Here is a 19,327-nt window from a genome sequence, read left to right on the forward strand (position 1 = left end):
AAACACATTAGATACTCTTTGGAAGACTCTCAATTTTAGGACAGGTAGAGGACTTTTCAGTGAGTTAGAATCAGAGGCTCCTGCTTTCTACTACTGTGTTACCCCACTTTAGCATTATGCTGTGTGGCCTATGGTTCACTAACTGATGGGGGAAATAGAGGCCCACCATGATGTAATGATTGCTCAGGATTACACAGGCCCTTCCTTCCTGACTCACCAATCACTTTCTCTTCTACATCAGATTGTCCCGAAGAATATTTCTCCAAGCCAGCAATTTTTATGTTAGGTGATCATAGTACTATGTTAATGACTTGAATTTCTTGGAACTAATTAACACTAAGGATGGGATGGCAGAAGGATCCCTTAGCTCCCTCACCTTGCCCTCATAAATCTGAGGGAAGGAACTTAGACCACTTCTGAGAAAGACAAGGGACCCAGGGTAGAACTAGTGGGTTCTGAGACTTCTTGGAAGTATTGGGTCTTTTTAGGACAGGTGTAAATGGACCCTAGTGCTTTAGAGTTTAAACTAACTCCCTAAGCAATGTTGAAAATACCACCCCTATCCCCACCCCCATTAAGCTATAGACTATCCAGGGTTCTGCAGAGGAGATGCTGGGCTGGTTGGGTGGAAAAGGACCTCAGAATCATCACATTCTGCCTTTCTCATTCCATATTTGAAGGCTTTGTCTACACAGGAAGCACATGGAGTTGTGGTGACACCAGATAATTGGAACAAAAATCCTTTGCGGAGGAGTCTAGCCAGTTATTTTTATTTGCTAATTCTGGTAACCCTATGAGCACCTGAGTATTTGCTTTAACTGAAGCATTTGATTTAGCTTTGTACAATTAATTGATCAAACTCACAACTTAATTGTCTTATGACTTCATCTCATTTTGTGGTATAGATTATGATCATCACTGGAGGTAGTTCTTATGTTTCTAATTTGTTTCAATTATGACACCATGACATTCAGTAAAAATAGGAAGGAAAGAGGTTTTTCTTTTGACAGTTTTTATTTTAGTTGCAGTTTGAAGGGAGTGGTCATGACTGCCAGTGACTGGCCATGCATTTGAAGGTCAAAAACAGAAAAGGACCAGTGGTATAGCTCCCTCCCTGGTATAGATGGCCTTCTGTGGTATCCTTGTGCATAAAATGAATGCTGCCTCTGGTAAAGGCAGAAGTGGTAGTGTGGATGAGAGTGAGAGTGTGAAAGGAGAGGGCAGGCAAGGCAGTTTGGGGACAGTGCCTGCACCAGGCCCATTGCTCATTAGGCTAGGTCTGGCTGTTTGGTGTTCACCTAGGTAACCTGTTGCCAGGAGGACTACAATAACTTCCCCATGACAACACTGGAACAAGGTCCCTGGCATTGCAAACAGGGCTATAAAAGTTTGCCCTCCCTTTCAATAGGCCTGCTGCTTAATGAGCATGCATTTGCACTGCAATAATTTCCGGAAGGGTGGAGGGGACAGAGGGCACTCACCAGGTTCCCAGCCACCAACTCCTTGACAGCCCCACCTTTTCTCTCTGCATACTCCAGAGCTGCCAGTTTTTTACAGTTGCTTGTTTTGAGCTGATTTTCTGCCCTCTTTTTAATTTGGAGAAAGATTAAATAGAAAACTCCTTATAGGGACGTTGCAATCTAAATGGTCTTGCATCACTTCCTTGGCTCATTTCTTCACCTGTAAAAGAATAAATTCCCATTTACCAAATTTGACTTAATTTATGAATCACTCTGCCTAGTCATATTTGCTATAGCTGTTTGTCTTGAGACTCAAGTTTCAAACCCCTTAACTATGAGACTAGCGTATTGCCTGCCTTATGAAAAGGTCACTTTTGTTTCTGGGTGCTTACTCCCCTAATAGGAAATTTGGTCCTTCTCTGTCCTTGAAAAGGTCATCAGAGCAGACATGGTGGCATCATTCCAGGTAGAATTTGAAGAATTCCAAAATTTCCTAAAGCAAATGTTTTTCACATTGATGTTACTTGGAATTCTACCTTTTAAAAAGCATTTGGGCTTATAGAGTAGTTTCTCTTGAGAGGCTGTTTCTAATCAGGTGTAAACTGTGATAGGGAATCAAAATAGATGAAATAGGAAGTTTCCTTTATTCTCATTGCTCCACCTTTAAGTATTGAGACACCCTTCTCAAAGTTCTGAGGAAAATTAATAGCATTACTTGAAAAAAAGGGTCTCATATTTAAGTTTATGTGGGAAGTAGTGGGTTAAATCAAGTTAAGAAGTCTTTTTGCAGGTCTTGTCAGAGACTAATATTTAAATGCACAGAATGACTTTCCTTATTATGCAATATTTCTCAAACTTATTTGACCAAGAAATCATACTTTATTTCACAGAGCAGGAGACCTATTGTTCAATAGATCAAATTTCGGAAGCTAGCCCAGAGCAATGTTGAAAGGTCATTGAACAAGTTTCTTATTCTGTCACTATTAGCGTTAAGAGACAATAGAAGTCTCTCCTTGTCTTTTAAAAGCATATTATTTGCTAATTATTAAAGGAATTAAAATAATTTTTAAAAATATTTATTTTTAAAACTCATATATTGGAATAATAATCCTCTGTCTTATAAGGTTGTTCTGAGGATTAAAGAAGATTGTCTAGATAGGGCCTCCCTGGTGGCTCAAGGGGTTAAGCACCGCACTGTGAAGCTGTCCACAGACTCTGCAGCACGAGTTTGATCCCCTGGCCAGCCAGGGAGCAACCCACATGGCTCATCAGACCTCTCCTGTCTCGCCCACTGCTCCCCTCAGCAGTGTATTTCAGTCAGTCTGCCTGTTCTGTTCCCTACTCTGTCTCTGGTAAATCCTCTCACCCCCTGCATCTCTGGCCTCTGTCCCAGCTTTTGTATGCATAAATAAATAAATCTTAAAAAAAAAAAAAAAGACTGTCTAGATAAAGCAATGGTCAGAGTAGGTACTCAATGATATAAAGATGAACAAAGAGCAGATAAAACTAACATTGAACCAAGAGTCTTCTGGTAGTCACAACAAAGAAGATTGCAAACAAAGAATAATTACTATCCATCCTAGAAATGTTGATTCTGCCATTTGTAAGGCTTGGAAAAGATAGTGTCTAGCATGTAGTTGATGTTTGAGAATGGATGAAAGGGTGAATGAACTCATAAAACCACATCCAAACTAAATGTAATCTATACCAAATAGGGGCTGCATAAGGATGACTCCTGCATTAGTGGTTCAAAAAGTTTCTTTCACCTCATCTAATAGTTCAGAGGCGATTGGGCCAGGTAGCATGGTGGATAGACTGCTCTGTCCCAAGAAGTCATCCAGATACCCAGGTGGGCTGGTCTGGTCTGCTATTCTCAACAAGGAGCTCCCATCTCTGGGCACAGTGCTACTATAGTTGTCCCTGTTTCTAGCCTGTAAGGTAAGGGAGGGAGGAAGGCAAAAGGAAGTGGCTTTGTGAAGAGGATTCTGTGTGCCAGAACTTAGTCACATGACAATACTCTGCTACAAGAAAGGCAGGATGGTGTTGACCTTTAGCTGGGTGGTGAGGTACTCAACTGAAAATTGGGGGACTTAAATTACTAATGGGAATGAAGTAACAGTGGATATTGAGGTTCAGCTAGCAGTTTTTATCTCAAAAACCTGTCATAATTCTGTACCTAGATCTAGGAAGGAAATGTGCTGTCAGTATATCAATGACCATTAAAGTTGGAGTGTCTAGTTGGAGTTTTTTCTTATATTTTGGAGTTATACTTTAAGAGCGTTAGACAAGACTTTAGCAAGGATAGTTGGTGATAAGATGGGACTCCAAAGTATATGAAAAATCCTTGGAGGAATTGAATTTATTTAACTTGGAAGAAGAGCTTTAGGGCTAACAAGACAATCTCTCTCTATTGTACTTAAGAACTCTCAAGTTGAAGAAGGGTTAGGATTATTCTGACCAACTTTAAGAGATAACAGACAGGGACTCATACTTCAGTTCCCCAGGCTCCTTCCCCCTTCAACCCCTTCCACTTACAGTACTCTGCAGCCCTGCCATTTTGAATTTCTTTGTGCTACTACAATGAATCATATTTTCTCTTACTTCTGGACCTTTATCCATGTGTTCCCTCTGTGTGGAACACTTCCTCCTGGTTTGACTCTGACCACCCATATTTTCATCTATTTCCTGCTCATCTTTCAGGTCTTACCTTAGACTTTCCAAACTTTGGGAAACCTTGTCAAAAACCCAAGTTCTGTTCAGTGCTGTCTTCTCTGTTGCCATGGAACCTCACACTTTCTCATTACAAGCTATTATGCTCTATCATAATTGTGTAATGAGTGGGATTTACCAGTGACCACTTCCACCAAATACAGGCTCAGATTTCTCTGTCATTCCATTACTTTTCTGAATGTCAAGAATCTCTCACTCTATTTCAGGGGACTTATGAGTGTTCTGAACAGTTGAAAGGGGGAGTGAAAGACATTCAGTAATGGCAGTTTGGATCATGTAGTGCATTGGTTAGTGTCTCCCTCCCCCAAATTCATGTGCACCTGAAATCTTAGAATTTGACTTTTTTTTGGAAATAGAGTCTTTTCAACTGTGATAAATTCAGTTAAGATGAGGTCATACTGGATTAGATGGATCTTAATTTCAATGTTTCCCTGTAAGAAGAAAAGAAAGACAAAGTGACTTGGAGAAGCCCATGTGAAGATGGATATAGAGTGGAGGGTTATACTGCCATAAGCCAAGAAATGCCTGGGGCCTCCAGAGATGGGAAGGATCAAGAAATTGTTAATGAAATCAATTGGGTCATCACTTGGATGTGTCCCAAATAGACCAGACACATGTTTGTCAGCGGAAACGAATATTATTGCCTGTACAGATCATGAAGACAAAGACGTCTTTCTTGGTTAAGCGCTGAAAAGGAAGGTAAAAGAGAGAAAAAGAAGTATTTGGTGATTGGGTGTTGAAGTGGTGCTGGTCATATGCTGGTCATCTGAGTACGCTCAGTGGTAGTTCATGGTTCCCCATATATCACATATTCTGAAAATGGTGGCTCAATTCTTCCAATAGTTGGAGATTTTATTATGCTGATGAAATTGATGTAAAGTTCAGTTCATAGAGGAAACAACAATGCATGCTGTGGACTCTTTAGGACTTGATAGGCTGCTCAGACAAGATAGGGATGGTTGTAAGCTAGTTATCAAAATAAATTGTTTTGGTTAGATATTTTTACCTTTGAGTAAATCAAGTGGTAGGGGGCTATTTATTTATAGACATTGTCCTTGAGAAAACCAGATGGGGACTTAAACTGCTCTTAAGGAGTCAATTTCACATAAACTAGTCAAATAGTGTGGAAGCGGTTTGTGGGTCTCTGAGACCCGAAAATTAAGACCTTCGAAGCCACCGGGAGGCTGCCCTCAGTGGTCCTGCGGCCATCAAAATGCCACAAAATGAATGTATTGAGTCTATGGATATCATTTGCATTACCATGAGAAGAAAGGTCGAGAGGCTTGTGAATGTTCAAAGAAGGCAAAAAAGATGATTGGCCTGAAAGCTAAGCTGTACCATAAACAGCACCATGCTGAGAAAATACAAATGAAAAAGACTATCAAGATGCTTGAAAAGAGAAACACCAAACAAAAGAATGATGAAAAGACACCACAAGGAGCAGTACCTGCATGTCTGCTGGACAGAGAGGGACAGTCCCGAGCTAAAGTACTTTTCAATATGATTAAACAAAAACAAAAAGAGAAAGCAGGAAAATGGGAGGTCCCACTACCAAAAGTTTATGCACAGGGAGAAACAGAAGTATTAAGTTATTCAAACAGGAAAGAGAAAGAAGAAATAATGGAAGAGGATGGTCACAAAAGTCTGCTTTGTTGGAGATGGCTTTACATGAAAACCACCTAAATGTGAAGATTCTTTAGGCCAATGGGTTTACGTTTCAAAAAGGCCCATGTAACACATGCTGAACTGAAAGCCACAATGCTTGCCAATACTTGGTGTAAAAAAGAATTCCTCATCTCCACTCTACGACTTTGGGTGTTATCACCAAAGGTACTGTCACTGAAGTTAACATGAGCGAATTGGACCTTGTGACACAAGGAGGCAAGGTTATTTGGGGAAAATATGCCCAGGTTACCAACAATCCTGAAAATGATAGATGCATAAATGCAGTCTTGTTGGTTTGATAGCAGTTTCATACAAGTAACTCCATATAATTATTGAAGACTATACGGTAATCAGGAAAAACACCATGCAATGTTTCTGAATACTACTAGCCTTACATGTCTGCCATTATCAAGAGAACTATTATATTCTTTGCAAAAATAATTAAAATGGCCTCATTTTATGAATTTGTCTTTATTTTGGGGTCTGCTTAGCAAATTTAGATGTTCATAAAATTGAAATATTAAAAAAGCAATTATAGAAAAAAAATAGTCTAATAGTATTGCTTTCAATAAATCAACCTAGCATTCTTACCCTGCTGAGAGTTAGCAATAGGTGGTTTTAGCTCTTTGCTTCCCAGGATTCTGAAGCCCTAGAATTAACTCTCTTAACCATTTATTTTCTGGTCTGAGGTCCTGGTCTGACAGCATAAGAGTCTTTCCCTACAGTGTTCAGGGGAAGTATGGCCTGATTTCATACTTCTCACTTCTGGAACTATAAGAGAATACATTTTTATTGTTTTAGGCAGTCCAGTTTGTGTTGATTTTCTCTAACGTGGCCCCTAGGAAACTAATACAGATGACCCGCATGGTAAGATGGGCATCTTTTCCACTAGACCATTGTAGGGATTGTAGCAGTGAAGAGAGAGTCTTAACCTTACAACAGTAGAACAGATAACAATCCTTCAGCATAAGGGACACACAGTTCTTGCTTGAATAGCAGCAGGTTACCTGTGGGCGTTGTCTTAGTTCTGTTCTGGCTCCCTTGGTGCTTGTGGTAGGTAGGTGACTGGAAAGTTTCTCAATGTTGATTCCTTTCTAAGCTATTCCGAGTCCATCCCGTTTTCTCAGACATCTCCCACCCTTCCCCTGTTATGGACTTCTAATTCATTTCCACCTCACCTCTTAGCCCATTTGGAGGTCATTTAGTGTCGACCATACAATAGATCTTTCTCTTCACAATCCACTTCTTAAGGCGTTTACACTAATGGTTTTCAAAGAGTGTAGTCGCTGGGCCAATGGCATCAGCATCATCTGGAAAGGTTTTAATATTGTAAATACTCAGGTCCATTCTGTACTTACTGAATCAGAAATTCTGGGTACATACCAACTATCTATAGTTGAGCAAGCCTTCCTGATGGTTCTGATGTGCACCAAAGTTTGAGAACAATGGATCTATATTGCTGCCTTGGTTGCCTTGCCTTTTGCTCTTTCAGACTCTTTTCTTTTGGCAGAATACAGACATTGCAAATTGAAACAATTTGACTTTTAAAACTGTTGTTTGTGTGGTGAGCCATAGGAAACTATATTGGATATCATAAAAGTTTTGATAATTTCTGTCTATTAGTATTTTTGCTGGACTAATCCTAATTTTCTTCAACGACAGTTAAGGCTAACTTGAGAGTCATGTTCAAGGAAATACAGAAAAGCACAAAGATTAATATTTCAATGTAATCTCTTACTTCTTCATTTCTTTATTTCTCTGTGTATACTATACTGTAAGTTCTTTGAGAGCAAGGTCTGTTTCAGTCTGTTTCATCATTGCTTTACTGCACCTAGTTATGGGCCTGGCCACATTGCTGAATAGATGAAAATCTAATAAATTATAAAGATTGTGAGTTTTCCATCACCAAAGGTATTTAAGAACAAATAGTACTGGTGAGGAAAGAGATTCCTGTATTAGATGGGTGGTCATAGTAGATGGATTTTAAAGTTCCCTCCTGCCCTACCTCTTTGTTATCAGATCCTGCAATTACCGTGAAGTAATTGGCACAATGTCTAGCACATTCTTAGGGTGAATACTTTGCAACCCATTGACTTTTCCAATGATTATAGGGTAGGTGGGGTTATAGACCACTGCAGATACTCCCAGATACCGCCTAGCTCTAGAACAAATTGTAAGGTTTTAAAAATACTCACTGGGAGTGAGAATGGCACATATTAAAAAAACAAGCAACAACAAATTTTGGTGAGGATGTGGAGAAAAAGGAACTCTCCAGCACTGCTGGTTGGAGTGCAAACTGGTCCAACCACTATGGAAAGCTGTGTGGGGATTCCTCAACCTGCTGAAGATGGAGATTCCATATGATCCAGCAATTCCACATGATCCAGCAATTCCACTCCTAGGTATTTACTCAAAGGACACAGAAACATTAATTCAAAAGGGCACCTGCACCCCTATGTTTATAGCAGCATTATTCACAATAGCTAAGCTATGGAAACAACTCAAATGCCCAAAAACAGATGACTGGGTCAAGAAGATGTGGCATATATATGCAATGGAATATTACTCAGCAAACAAAAAAGACAAACTCATGCAATTTGCAGCATCATGGATGGAGCTGGAAGGGATCATGCTCAGCGAAATAAGCCAGAAAGAAAAAGAAAAATACTGGATGGTCTTACTCAGGAATTTAGAAAACCTAAATAAGGGATCAGGAGAAAGACTAATTATAACAAAGTAAAAATCAAAATCAACAAACAACTATAAACCAGAGATACACTGAGGGGAGGGGAAGGGATTAGGGTCAAGATAAGGGGGGTGGGAATTGTATGGGGACTATAACCAAGATGAAAATACATACACTGTGCAAAAATGAAAAATGTTGTAAAAAAATATATAAAATACTCACTGGGAGTCATTTTACCATTTAGAGTTTTCTTTTTCTTAGCTATGACACTTGTAAACTTGGAAAATTACCCTGACTTCAATATTGAAATGATGATTATCAGAAACAGCCTGAAAAAGAAATGACTTAGAGCCTCAGTGGAAAAAAAGAGAACCTCACACACAAGTGCTGAGGTGTGCCCCTGACTAGTTTTATGCAGATCTGGGGTCGTATACTTGGAATGTCATTTTGGGAGGGAACCTCAGAGAACTTTTGTGTTACATTGTTACATTCAAGGAATGTGAGACCCAGAGTAGTAGAAAATTTCTTGACCTTATGCAGTTGTCCAAGTAGACATTACATTGGACAGTAGTTATTATATTCTATCATCTCTGTGCTGCTGTTCATCTGTCCATCCATCCATCCATCCATCCATCCAACCATACATTCACCTACCCATCCATCTGAATGAAAAAGGCTCAGGCCATGTCCTTAAGTGTTAAAACTATAGCCTAGAAATAGGGCAGGATTTGAGAGAACTTATTTATCATCATAAGCCTTTTGTATTAAAAGCTGTTGATATTTTGCCACCTGCAGGGGCTGTGTGGAGGTTGCTCAAAAGAGTAAAAATGGGGGCCTCCCCGGTGGCGCAGTGGTAGAGCGCTGGGTTGCGCAGCAGCTGCCCGTGGCCTCTGCGGCTCTGGTTCGATCCCCGGCTGCTCCCCGGCCACCGGAGGAGGGTCCCACATGGCGCGCAGACCTCTCCTGCCGCCCGCTGCTTCCCTCAGCAGTGTGCTTCGGTCCCTCTGCCTGCTCTGCTCCCCACTCTGGCTCTGGTGAATTCTCTCACCCTCCCGCGCTTCTGACTGTACCCAGTGCATGTATAAACAAAACAAACAAACAAATAAATAAATAAAAACATGCCTCTATTTAAAAAAAAAAAAAAAGAGTAAAAATGGTTTGCCATATGACCAAGCAATTCCACTCCTAAGTATCCACCCAAAAAACACAAAAACACTAATCTAAAAGGAAACCTACACTCCTATATTTATTGCAGCATCATTTATGATAGCCAAGCTATGGAAACAACTTAAAAGCCACAAAACAGATGAATGGGTCAAGAAAATATTGTGTATATACACAGCATTAAAAAAAGATAAACTCATGCCATTTGAGACCATATGGAGCTAGAAGGGATTATGCTAAGTGATATAAGTTAGAAGGAGACATCTAAATACCAGATTATGTCATTTATATGTGGAATATAGAGAATCCAAATGAAATCTCAAAGACAAACTTTGAAAGCTGACTATAGAGCTGAGGCATCCAAGATGGGAGGGAAAAGGAGAAGGGGTGAAGGGATGGCAATAAGGGAGGGGAAGGGCTCATTAGTCTATGACTAAGGCTAGCAGAAAGGGGATGTGGTGGTGTGGGAGCAAAGGGGAGAGGGTGTCCAGGAGGATAACAGACTTTGGTGGTGGGTATAGTAAAATAACGTACATTTGTAGAGGTGTAAACCTATAACCCTAAGACATATATCATGATGTAAATCTATACTACCTCAATCAATGTAATTTAAAAAAAAAGAAAAAGCCAGCACTTATGCTATCAGTGTTACTATGAAGTGATTTAAATAAATAAACATGTCCCAGTTTTATGTAGCCAAATTAATATTGTTTATTTGCAGCGGTCACTTTTGGCTGCTCTGTGCTATTTTGAAAATGTGACCATAGCTTAAGCCTTTTTGGGTGCTTATTAAATTATGAGACACACATATACATTTTTAATTTTGATTCCTTCCCATTATTGATCCAAGATGCCCAGTTAACTCACTACCCTTGGATACAAATGACATTTTGCTATTTTAAAAACTCACATATGCCCTTTTCAGATGGGACTTGAAATAACTCAAAATATTCAAATAAAGTATACAGGCTCAAATGATATATCCAAGAGATCTTGAATCAGAGTAGTCTTATCAGAGTATATCAGATGTGTCACTTCCTCAGGGGTTGTTTTGAAGGGTATCCTTTATTTGGGTATGAAAGTTCTGGTATGTTTGCTTAGACACATGGGTCCTATTTCTTTATGGTTGTGGTTTTAGGAGGTCAGTAAATAACCTCCTTTCTTCCTCACCTGAGTTCAGCATCAGTTGAGAAATGATACAGGGAAAGCAGACAGCTGAAGATCAAATTATGAGTTTTATCACTGATTAGCTGATGACTTGAGACTGTGGCCAAAGCTTTGCCAACAAATTAGACTACTTTACTTACAAGTCACAGCCCTCACTCCACTCCTAGGATGGAACCTATCTCATTAAGCATAAGACATAGATGGGCATAGTGGAATGTGCAAATCCTGCAGACAGGCATGTGAGAAAGCATGATGTGTAGAGAGGACAGATAAGGATGGGCAAAAGAGAGAAGGAGGGGGGAACAGTAGGCAGAGGAAGAGGCTACACTAGGATTTTCATTTTCTTCTCCTAAACTCACTAATGTGTTCAATCACTACTCCTCCTCCCCAGGGGAAAAGTGAGCAAGAGGTAGGGGAAGAGGTCAAAAATGTTACACCAGGAAAACATGGAGTAAGAAAAAAGAGGAAGCCCTTGTAGCATTTTCCAGGTATTTATCCCTTTTAATGTAACATTTCTAAGAGTTAGATATAATTTTTCCTATATTAATATTTTTCAAAGTTCATACAGTGGTTACTTGTAGAAAGGATTTGAACTTTGGGTATGAATATATAATTCATGTTTGTTCCAATGCACCAAGAAGAGCTTTTGATTGTGCACACATGAGCACTGTGTAAGATAGTGTGTGATAATGATCTAGAAATTCAAGAGATCATTCTACCTGGGAAATTAAGGAAATATATTTTTGTGGGATGTGGCATTTATTATAAGCATGAGTAGGATTTAAATGCTCAGAAATGAAGAAAGGACTTTCTGGGAGGAGGCACCAGCATGGCAAAGTTAAAGTGATGGGAAATTATTGAGCATACTTTAGAGGAAAAAATAGTGCAGTGTTGTGCATGTGAACATACATTGTGTTAGGATAGTATGTTGGGTAAGTACGATTTTCAAGGTGGAATGAACAGTTATAAGCAAACAGTAAATGTGAGGATGCAGGGAAAGACCAGAATCAGACTTAATGTCAAAATTATTTAGCCTGAGTATCTATCAAATGATGATGTCATTCAAATATAAGTGAAAACTGGAAGATAAACTGGTTTTAGTTATTTTCTGGGAACATGTTTAGTAGGATATGCTATTTAGTAGAAATAAGTCCATTTATGTGTCACTTAGTGATGTGAATATGTTTTGAAAAATTTGTCATTAGGCAATTATGCATTAGTCATTGTGCAATTGTCATAGAGTGTAATTATACAAACCTAGATAATATAGCCTATTGCACACCTGGCCTCTTGGAACCAATGTCATTGAATGAAATGTTAAGCAACACATGACTGTACTTATTTTATAATTCATCATTCATTCATTCAAGCAACAACTTTTATTGAGTCCTTATGATGTGATAGGAGCTGGGGAATTAATAGTAATCAAACACAGGCATAATGCCTGCCCTTTAAGAGCTATAATGACAGATCCCAGTTATTCACACTGTGTGAGACTGTTACTGTTGTGATGGCTAAAATGGAGATATCTGGGGTGCTTAGAAAGGTCTGTGATAAGTAAGAGGGTCAGACTTGGTGTGAAGGTCAGGAACTATCGTCTGAGGAAGTGGTGCTTGAACTGAGATATGAAGAGTAAGTAAGAGTTAACTAGATTAAGAAGACAGAGCATTGCATTCAGGGGGACATTTAAATGTTTAAGCAGGAGGCAGCCTTCAAAATTCATATTTTGAAAAAATAAGTTACTCTATCTTCTATGTAGTGACCAGATTGAACAGAGACCAGAATTAATGTGAATAGACTACTAAGAAAGCTTTGTTACAGCTAAGATAGGGTGGAGGTGGTAGTGGTGATAGTGGTGGTGATGATGGTGGTTTTCACGTATGAAATAGAGATATATGGATAATTTTGAGAATATTTAGGAAGTAAAATCTATAGAATTATGGGAGTGCTTTGATATATGTGTTGATGGGGAGGAAGACATCAATGTCCCAGGTTGTTGACTTGTCAATAAAGTGGAATGGAGCAGGATGGGGAAATTAATAATTCAGTTTTGGGCATGCTAAGTTGCAGATGCTTTTTTAGTTTCCATGTCTTTCTCAATTCCTTTATAGAGCTAGTGATCTCATTTTCCTCTTTATTCCTTAAATAAAAGATTGATCACCTGGTATATCTAGTCATCATATATATTTAGTCTCCTGTAATCTGGAACAGTTCCTGATATCTTTCATGACACTGTTATTTTTGAAGAGTGCAGGATAGCTCTTTTATGGAATGTTGCCCAATTTAACTTTGCTTATTTCCTTATAATTAGATACAGGTTATGCATTTTTGGCAAGAATACTATGCAAGCATTATTGTGTCATTAGCACATCACATCAGGAGGCATATGATGTCACTTTAATCATTTAGGGAGGGTTGCAACCATCACATTCTGCACTGTCAGAACTTACCTCCTTTGTAGTCAGCAGATAATCTGAGGGGAGATAGTTTGAGACTCTGTAAATATCCTGTTGACCAATAAACTTTCACCCAATAGTTTTATTTTTTATTATTTTTTTAAAGATTTATTTATTTATTTATTTATTTTTTTAATAAATTTTATTGTTATATTCCCCATACAATTGCAGCCCCCCCATTCTGACCCCAATCCCTCCCCTCCCACCCCCGCCCCCCTAAAAGTGTCTCTGGTTCATAGTTTTTTGTTGATTTTGATTTTCACTTTCTTATAGTTATTCATTTTCCTGGTCCCTTATTTAAGTTTTCTAGATTCCTGCTATGAGTGAGACCATCCGGTATTTTTCTTTTTCTTTTTGGCTTATTTCGCTGAGCATGATCCCTTCCAGCGCCATCCATGTTGCTGCAAATTGCATGTGTTTATCTTTTCTGAATGCTGAGTAATATTCCATGGTATATATGTACCACATCTTCTTGATCCAGTCATCTATTTTTGGGCATTTGGGTTGTTTCCAAAGCTTAGCTATTGTAAACAGTGCTGCTATAAACATAGGGGTGCAGGTGTTCTTTGGAATTGATGTTTCTGTGTCCTTTGGGTAAATACCTAGGAGTGGAATTGCTGGATCATATGGAAGTTCTATGTTTAGTAGGTCCAGAAATCTCCATACAGCTTTCCACAGTGGTTGGACCAGTTTGCACTCCCACCAACAGTGCAGAAGAGTTCCTTTTTCTCCACACCCTCGCCAACATTTGTTGTTGCTAGTTTTTTTAATATGTGCCATTCTCACTGGTGTAAGATGGTATCTCATGGTAGTTTTGATTTGCATTTCCCTGATGACAAGTGATGTTGAACATTTTTTCATATGCCTGTTGGCCATTTGCATTTCCTCTTCAGAGAAGTTTCTTTTAAGCTCTTCTGCCCATTTTTTGACTGGATTATTTTCTTTGTTGTTGTTGAGTCTCATCAGCTCTTTGCAGATTTTTGTGATCAGTCCTTTATCATTAGTGTTGGGTGCAAAAATGTTCTCCCAGTTGGTGGGGTTTCTCTTTGTTTTTGTTATTGTCTCTTTTGCTGTGCAAAAGCTCTTTAATTTGATGTAGTCCCAGCTGTTTATCTTTGCCTTCACTATCACTGCTTTGGGTGATGTGTCTGTAAAGATGTCTTTGATGTGCAAATCACGTAGTGTTTCGCCTATATTTCCTTCTATGTATTTTATGGTTTCAGGTCTTATGTCTAGTTCTTTAATCCATTTTGAGTTGATTTTTGTGTATGGTGTGAGGTGGTGGTCAAGCTTCATTCTTTTGCATGTAGCGACCCAGTTTTCCCAGCACCATTTATTGAACAAACTTTCTTTGCTCCAATGCATATTCTTTGCTCCTTTGTCAAAGATTAGTTGACCATAAGGAGATTTATTTATTTTTATACAAGAACTAGGGTACAGGCCAGAGGCGCGAGAGGGTGAGAGGATTCACCAGAGACAGAGTGGGAAGCAGAATAGGCAGACAGACCAAAATACACTGCTGAGGGGAACAGCGGGCAAGACAGGAGAGGTCTGCCACGCCATGTGGGTATCTCCCTGGCTGGCTGGGAATCAAGCCAGCGTTGCAGAGGCTGTGGACGGCAACCCCCTGCACCGCCAGGGAGGCCCCACCCAATAGTTTTAGCACTGAAAATCAATTACCACTTATAAAGTGTAAATTTGTGATTTTAAAAAAACCCTAGCATTTATCAACATTCCACTGTAAAGGTTTTCTCTTATTTTTTTAAATTTGTATATCTTTTTGCATCTGTAAAGACACCTGAATTCTTTTTGTATTCAATGTGTTCTAACCTCTTGTTTTGATGTGGAAAGTACCCACAATTGACCAGTGGGGAGCTCTTTCAACCTAATTCCTATGGCATGTCTTTGGCATGTCCCCATCAGTTTTTTTTTTTTTTTTTAATAGAGGCATGCTTTATTTATTTATTTTATTTGTTTGTTTGTTTTGTTTATACATGCACTGGGTACAGTCAGAAGCGCGGGAGGGTGAGAGAATTCACCAGAGCCAGAGTGGGGAGCAGAGCAGGCAGAAGGACTGAGGTACACTGCTGAGGGGAGCAGCGGGCGGCAGGAGAGGTCTGCGCGCCATGTGGGACCCTCCTCCGGTGGCCAGGAAGCAGCCGGGGATCGAACCGGCGCCACAGAGGCCGCGGGCAGCTTCGCAACCCAGCGCTCAACCGCTGCGCCACCGGGGAGGCCCCCCATCAGTTTTTGAAGATTTACTTTCTGCCACAGGTGCTTATGGCTCATTTTGTACTTTCCCTGTCCCAATCCTGGAGTCAGCCGTTTACCCAAGGAACCCTGCTTCCTTTTAGTGGGGAATGTACTTAGAAACTAAAATCTGTGCAGTTGACATTCACATTGCTATTAAAATATCATTGATTCTAGGTTCTTTCAGTGGACAGAACTGGTGGCTTTTTTTAAAAAAATTCATACTAATACTTGTAATTCCAGTGACCCCAGGTGGCTCTTTCTTGTCTTTCTTCATTTAATGGGTGTGTATTTTATATTTTCTACACTGAATACCTAGCCTCCTAACAACACCAATATATTATTCACTAAAAGCATGCATTATAAAGCAAGAGAACACTCCATCTTTCCTCACTTCCTTTTCCAACCACTGAGATAATTTACTTTGACATTCCTCAGTTCCTATAGTTTTTTTTCTGGTTAATTTTCTCACATTATAAACATGTTCAGGTTTCTCTAAGCATATCTTTGCTGAGATTTTACCATGAAGAAGTTCTCTATTAATATTATCATAAATCATATGAAAAACAACTCCCTTGCTCTGAGTGAGGCTGAAATGGGAGTTGTTGGTAATAACTTCCATCTGCTTGGCAGTTTACAGTTTACAAAGTATTTCTTTACATGTATAGCTTCATTTACTCTTAATGGTTTGAATTTTTTAGGTTGCAGACAAAATGATTGATAAACCCAGAACTTCGTGAATGTTTCACAAAGTAGGACTCAAATAATACCTGATAATTTTTTAAAGACATATTTAGAATCTATGACTGATAAAAATATATTTAAAAGCATGAATAATCCTAAGCAATATATAATCTAAAATTTTTATACTCACATAGGCATTATTTGACATTGTTATTTTGTAAGATTTTTCTGTTTCCCTTGTATTGACTTTTTTTTATAATAAATTTTATTTTTATATTCCCCATACAATTTCAACCCCCCCATTTTGACCCCAATGCCTACCCTCCCTCCACCCCCCCCCAAAAGTGTCTCTGGTTCATAGATTTTTGTTGATTTTGATTTTCACTTTCTTATAGTTATTCATTTTCCTGGTCCCTTATTTAAGTTGTCTAGATTCCTTGTATTGACATTTTAAAAAGGTATCTGCTTTCTAAACATGTACTAAATTGGGTATGCCTTTAAAGTAATGGTTGCAAAAGTAGCTGCATATAGAATTGCTAGGGACAGGTGAGTGGGAGCTGCACCTCTAATGGACTAAGTCACAATCTTTGGGGTAGGATTCACTACTTTTTATTTTTTTTTTAAGAAATTTTTTTTTAAAGATTTTATTCATTTATTTATACAAGCACGGGGTACAGTCAGAAGCGTGGGAGGGTGAGAGAATTCACCAGAGCCAGAGAGGGGAGCAGAGCAGGCAGAAGGACCGAAGTACACTGCTGAGGGGAGCAGCTGGCGGCAGAAGAGGTCTGTGCGCCATGTGGGACCCTCCTCCGGTGGCCGGGGAGCATCAGGGGATTGAACCAGCTTTGCAACCCAGTGCTCAACCGCTGCGCCACTGGGGAGGCCCGGATTCACTACTTTTTAAAGCTGTCCAGAAGATCCCAGTGTTCAACCAGTACACAGCAGAGGACACTGATGTACCAAGTTTGGTGAGTATGACTTGGGTCACAGCTAAACACAAGGGAGCTTGATTTAGCTCTGATTTCTGATTTAAAGACATACTTAAATATGTAAAGGCATATTTTGAGCCTAACCAAGCAGTTAAAAGGCACTGAACATACTCTTTTATTTTTTTCCATTAGCCAGACAGTCTCTTTTTTCCTAAGATTTATAGGATTATCACATTTTAGTGTTTCTGAAATCTTGTCGTGAACTAAAATAAGATGCACTTGCATTTAAACATTCTAAAGTTGTGCCTAGAGAACTAGAGCAGGGTTCTTAAAACTTAGTGTGCATTAGAAATACTTGGAGTAGTTTTCCAAACTCGGAATCTTAGGTTTTGGCCTTTGGAAAGAGTCATGGAAACTGGTACCCCAGGTGATTCTGAATTTTGTCCTTGAACTTTGATTTGAGAAGTAGTTTTCAAAGATTGGGCCTCTCTACCCAGTAGTATCAGGACACCTAGGTACTAGTTTGATATATTATCAAACTCTATCCCAAATCTACTGATTTAGAAACTCTGAAAAGTGGAAACCAACAGTGTGTATTTTCACAGTCCTCCAGAAATTATGATATACGAAAAGTTTGAGAACCACTATTTTGAGACACACTGCCAGTGTTTCCCATCTTCTTTGATGATAAAAATCATCTAATATGCTTTTAAAAACACAAAATCAGGAATCCTTCCTGAATTATCAGAGTTAAAATTCCAAAGGCAGCAAATCCCAAAGGGATAGACAGGTGGATTATCTGTGTATTAACAAGCATGCTATGTGATTCTTATCTTCAGGCAAATTTAGGAATTACTGAGATGGAAAAGTCAAGGATGTTCTAATTCACTGTCTTATATTCCCTATTTAGAAGTTTGCCTTTGGAATTTGAGTTCATTATCACATTTAAATTTTATAACTGCCTTTAAGTGGATACTATCATCAAATCCTTTTTAGAGATGAGAAAATTAGAAAAGGTTCATATCTATTGTAAACCAGAAACCTTGGGACTCAAATCAGGAACTTTCTGACACCAAAACCTTTGTTCTTAAACTGTCTTAGGTAACTGTGTAGATCACTGTTGCAACATTGTGCAACCTTGCAGGTAGATGCTTGTTAGGAGTCATTCCTAGCTCAACATTTAAGGGAGCCGTGGACTATGGTGGAGGGCTGAGGATGCCTGGTGGTGAGTGTAGTGTGGTGACATTGCATGTGAGGATATGTAATCCTATGTCTCTGAATCACATGCAGTGTTGTAAACCAATTTTCCCTCAATTTAAAAAAGAGGAAAAATAAACTGTAAAAATATAGATAAAAGTATTATCATCCATCTCCCAGCCTAGCTAGATGCACACTTTCTTCCCCAGTGTTTTTCAGTCTAAATTGTTCTGTCCAACTTTTCATTCATTGATTTGTTTTATTTCTTCATATGCCATATGTGAGTGAAATCTTATGGCACTTATCTTTCTCTTTCTGACTTACTTCACTTAGCATAATTCATATTGTTGCAAATGGCAAGATTTCATTTTTTTAAAAATTATAGCTGAATAGTATCCTATTATTTATATATACATCACATCTTTCTTTTTCATTCATTTTTCTGTAGACACTTTCACTGCTTTTGTTTCTTAACTATTATGAATAGTGCTGCAGAGAAAATAGGGGTGCATATACCTTTCTGAATTAGTGTTTTCATATTCTTTGAATATATAGCTAGCAGTGAAATTGCTGAATCATATAGTAGTTCTAATTTAGATTTTTTTGAGGAACCTTCATACTATTTCCCATAGTGGCTACACCAATTTATTTATTTATTTATTTATTTATTTATTTATTTATTTTATTTATTAAGATTTATTTATTTATTTATTTATATAGGTACTGGGTGAAGCACAGAAGGGTGAGAGAAGGGTCAGAAGCACAGGAGGGTGAGAGAATTCACCAGAGCCAGAGTGGGGAACAGAACAGGCTGATCTACTGAAATACACTGCTGAGGAGAGCAGCGGGTGTGGCAGGAGAGGTCTGTTGCACCATGTAGGATCCTCCTTGCTGGTGGCAGGGGATCCATCTGGGGCTGCAGAGGCTGTGGGCAGCTTT

The 19,327-nt window shown here is 38.9% G+C and overlaps 1 protein-coding gene and 1 pseudogene across 2 annotated transcripts in view; both read left to right on the forward strand.

Annotated features, from left to right (window-relative positions):
• GLIS3 (GLIS family zinc finger 3) overlaps nucleotides 1-19,327 on the forward strand; it is a 654,971-nt gene that overhangs the window by 65,261 nt on the left and 570,383 nt on the right. The gene's annotated exons all lie outside the window — the stretch shown is intronic.
• Nucleotides 5,404-6,251, forward strand: LOC119231149 (ribosome biogenesis protein NSA2 homolog; annotated as a pseudogene).

This window comes from Talpa occidentalis, unplaced genomic scaffold, assembly GCF_014898055.3.
Source record: "Talpa occidentalis isolate TD23 unplaced genomic scaffold, MPIMG_talOcc4v2.1 talOcc4.7, whole genome shotgun sequence".
Lineage (NCBI taxonomy): Eukaryota > Metazoa > Chordata > Mammalia > Eulipotyphla > Talpidae > Talpa > Talpa occidentalis.